Source organism: Pristiophorus japonicus, chromosome 4 (assembly GCF_044704955.1).
Source record: "Pristiophorus japonicus isolate sPriJap1 chromosome 4, sPriJap1.hap1, whole genome shotgun sequence".
Taxonomy (NCBI): domain Eukaryota; kingdom Metazoa; phylum Chordata; class Chondrichthyes; family Pristiophoridae; genus Pristiophorus; species Pristiophorus japonicus.
In genome coordinates, this window is record NC_091980.1 from 10,381,226 (window position 1) to 10,385,976 (window position 4,751).

General features: G+C 50.9%; 1 pseudogene; it reads left to right on the forward strand.

The window, feature by feature from the left end:
• The first annotated feature begins 3,207 nt into the window (after positions 1-3,207).
• Positions 3,208-4,436, forward strand: LOC139261995 (histone H2A.V-like; annotated as a pseudogene).
• Positions 4,437-4,751: the final 315 nt, after the last annotated feature.

Here is a 4,751-nt window from a genome sequence, read left to right on the forward strand (position 1 = left end):
CACCGCTAAGTTTATAATCATGGCCCTCCAAACCGTGGTCTAGGATCCACGCTGACTTTGCTGGCCCGTTTCTAGGCAAAATGTTTTTGGTTGTTGTGGATGCTTATTCAAAATGGATTGAGTGTGTAATAATGTCTGTAAGCACGTCCACTGCCACCATTGAAAGCCTACGAGCCATGTTTGCCATGATGTTCTTGTCAGCGACAATGGGCCGTGCTTCACCGGCACTGAATTCAAGGAATTCATGACCCGCAATGGGATCAAGCATGTCACATCTGCCCCGTTCAAGCCCGCATCTAACGGCCAGGCAGAACGGGCAGTCCAAACCATCAAGCAAAGCTTGAAATGCGTGTCGGAAGGTTCCCTGCAGACCCGCCTGTCCCGACTCCTGCTCAGCTACCGCACAAGACCCCACTCGCTCACCGGGGATCCCCCTGCCGAACAGCTCATGAAAAGGGCACACAAAACAAGGCTCCCTCTAGTCCTCCATGATCACGTCAAGTGGCAGGCGGCATCAACAAATCATGTACCATGATCGCGCAAATTTGTCACGTGATATTGAAGTCAATGACCCTGTATATGTACTCAACTATGGACATGGTCCCAAATGGCTTGCTGGCACTGTTGTATCTGCGAGGTCAAACTTGCAAATGGATTAACTTGCAGAAAGCATTTGGACCAAACCAAACTGTGATTCACAGACAGCTACGAGCAACCTGAAGAGGATACCACCAACTTCGACCCTCCGACACACACAAGTGGCAACCGACATCACGGTCGACCACTAAGCTAAACTCATCATCCCCAGCAGCCCTGCGAAGGCCGAAGCAATTCACCTGTACCGGGATGATCAACTAGGGAGCGGAAAGCCCCAGATCGTCTCACCCTGTAAATAAGTGTACTATTGACTTTGGGAGAGAGTGATGTTATGTATGCAATACCGCCACCAGAGGGCGCATTTGTTGGAGTCCCAAGGGATACCAGCATCCCTTGGGAGCACTGCATATAAACAGGCCTCCCATGCTGTGCCAGCACTCTAGAGTCAGAATAAAGAGACTAAGGTCACACTTACTCAAGTCTACAGTACTCAGTCGCATTGCTTTATTTGAGACATAACAGAGGAGATCATGCCAGGAGATCTGAGACGCTGTAATTGTGATCACCTTCAAGAAAGGTGACATGTCCGACTGCGGTAACTACAGAGGAGTCTCCCTGCTGTCAACCACCGGCAAAGTCATTGCAGGAATCCTCCTCAATCGCCTTCTCCCTGTGGCTGAAGAGCTCCTCCCAGAGTCGCAATGCAGAATCCACCCTCTAAGGGGCACAATGGACATGATCTTCACCGCATGGCAAATCCACGAGAAATGCAGGGAACAGCACCAATCTCTGTACATGGCCTTCTTTGGCCTCACAAAAGCCTTCGACACTGTCAACCATGAGGGGTTATGCAGCATCCTCCTCAGATTCTGCTGCCCTCAAAAGTTTGTTACCATTCTCCGCCTATCCACGATGACATGTATGTCGTAATCCTGACCAACGGATCCACCACAGACCCATTCCACGTTCGGACCGGGGTCAAGCAGGGCTGTGTCATCGCACCAACGCTCTTCTCGATCTTCCTTGCTGCAATGCTCCATCTCACCCTCAGCAAGCTCCCCGCTGGAGTGGAGTTAAATTACAGGACAAGCGGGAATCTGTTCAACCTCAGCGGCCTCCAGGCCAGATCCGAGGTGGTCCAATCCTCCATCATCAAATTACGGTATGCAGAAAACGCTTGCGTCTGCGCACACTTGGAGGCCGAACTGCAAGCCATCGTCAACACCTTCACCGAGGCGTACGAGAGCATGGGCCTTACACTAAACATCCGTAAGACAAAGGTCCTCTACCAACCTGCCCCCACCACATAGCACTGCCCCCCGGTTATCAAGATCCACGATGAGGCCTTGGACAATGTGGACCATTTTCCATACCTCGGGAGTCTACTGTCAACAAGGACAGACATTGACGACGAGGTCCAACACCACCTTCGATGTGCCAGTGCACCTTCAGTCGCCTGAGGAAGAGAGTGTTTGAAGACCAGAACCTCAAATCCGGCACCAAGCTCATGGTCTACAGGGCAGTAGTGATATCCGCCATCCTATATGGCTCAGAGACATGGACTATGTACAGCAGGCACCTCAAAACACTGGCGAAGTACCACCAACGTTGCCTCCGCAAGATCCTGCAAATCCATTGGCAGGATAGGCGCACCATCGTTGGCCTCCTCGCTCAGGCCAGCATCCCCAGCATCGAAGTATTGACCATGCTTGATCAGCTCTGCTGGATGGGCCACATCATTTGCATGCCTGACACGAGACTCCCCAAACAAGTGCTCTACTCAGAACTCCAACGCGGCAAGTGAGCCCCAGGTGGGCAGAGGAAAAGCTTCAAGGACATTCTCAAAGCCTCCTTGATAAAGTGCAACATCCCCACCGACACCTGGGAATCCCTGGTCCAGGGCCATCCAAAGTGGAGGAAGTGCATCCGGGAAGGCGCTGAACACCTCGAATCTCTTTGCTGAGAGCAAGCTGAAGCCAAGCATCGACAGAGGAAGGAGCGCGCGGCAACCCAGTCTCCCCACCCACCCGTTCCTTCAACCACCGTCTGCCCCACCTATGACAGAGACGGTAGGTCACGCATCGGACTCTTCAGTCACCTGAGGCCTCATTTTTAGTGTGGAAGCAAGTCATCCTCAACTCCGAGGGACTGCCTAAGAAGTTGTGGGTGACCTGGTTCTTGGGACTTAGGGAACAATAGCTGCTGCCGCAAAACCACAAGCACAGATACTCAACTACAGTGGACCCAATCTGTATAAGGCAAATATCATTTGTACATGTCATGTGATCCAGCATCACAGTTACATGTCATGTGATCAAATCTCCAGCAATGCTTCCAACCATAGTTTGACAACCCTGTGCTCATGAGTTCGCAGGACCCTCCACTCTTGGAATACGACTTGCAGTCACAGCACCTCGGCACTGTTCTTTTAGAAATGCCACATAGCAATATTTTATACTGTTGCAACATACTGCAGATGCTGGAAATTTGAAATAAAATCAGAAAATGCTGGAACTGCTCAACAAGGCCGGGCAGCATCTGTGGAGAGAGAAAGACAGAGCTTGAATGGAATTGTGGACGCGAGGCACTGAGTCCTGACAGGTGCATAACATGGCTGGCAGGAAAGCTGGGAAGGATTCGGGAAAGGCCAAATCTATATTGGTTCCAGGTTAAGCAACGTCTCGATTTCAAAATTCTCATCCTTATTTTCAAATCCCATCCCTCCATGGCCCTCGCCCCTCCCTATCTCTGTAATCTCCTCCAGCCCCACAACCCCCCCCCCCCCCGCAATGTCTGCGCTCCTCTAATTCTGCCCTCTTGAGCATCCCCGATTATAATCGCTCCACCATTGGTGGCCGTGCCTTCAGCTGCCTGGGCCCCAAGCTCTGGAACTCCCTCCCTAAACCTCTCCGCCTCTCTAGCTCTCTTTCCTCCTTCAAGACGATGCTTAAAACCTACCTCTTTGACCAAGCTGTCGGTCACCTGCGCTAATTTCTACTTATGCGGCTCGGTGTCAAATTTTTATTGCATACTAGCCCTGTAAAACGCCTTGGGACATTTTACTACTTTAAATGGACTATATAAATAAAAGTTGTTGTTAAAGCAGTTGTCCAATTGTGTCCAACTCTGGGCACCGCTCTTTAGGAAGGATGTGAAGGCCTTGGAGAGGGTGCCGAAAAGATTGGTTGCAGGGATGAGAGAATTCAGTTATGTGGATAGACTGGAGAAGTTGGGGTTGTTCTCGTTCAAGCAGAGAAAGTTGAGAGTGTTCAAAATCATGCGGGGTCTGGACAGAGTAGATAGAGAGAAACTGTTCCCATTGGCAGAAGGGTCATGAACCAGATTGAAAGCGATTGGCAGAATCAAGGCGACACGAGGAAAAACTTTTTTACGCAGCGAGTGGTTAGGATCTGGAATGCGCTGCCTGAGAGGGTGGTGGAGGCAGACTCTATCGTGGCTTTCAAAAGGGAGTTGGATATGTATCTGAAAGAAAACATTTTTCAGGGCTATGGGGAAAGGGCGGGGGAGTGGGACTAGCTGAAGGGCTCTTGCAGAGAGCCGGCACGGGCTCGACGGGCCGAATGGCCTCCTTCTGTGCTGTAACCGTTCTCTGGTTCAGAACTATGGTTCAGGCAACCTACAGTTGCCTGTAGGTTATATTCACAGGCATTTGAAGACTTGTACCACTAGCCATGGACAGGTGGTTGCTGGAGCTGCCGTGTACAGTGCAGCTACCACGAGTATCTCACTGCTGAGGTGTTGCGGAGTTGGCAGGACATGCGTCTAAGGACCTGAAAGTAAAGCGCATCACGCAACGTCATTTGCGGTTGGCCATCTGAGGTGATGAGCAGCTGGATTTGCCGATCAAGGCAACCATTGGTGCTGATGGTGTGATCCATCGCACCCACAAGTGTCGGGTTGGGAAGGAGGAACAGCAGAAACCTACATAAAGCACGATTTTGAATCTCTCCCCTTCCTCCCCACTGTCGGAATGTCATTTGGACAGAAGAAACCTGGGGGTACTTGCCATAGAATCATAGAAATTTTCAGCGCGGAAGGAGGCCATTTCGGCCCATCGTATCCGTGTCGACCGACAAAGATCTATCCAGCCTAATCCCACTTTCCAACTCTTGGTCCGTAGCCTTGTAGGTTAT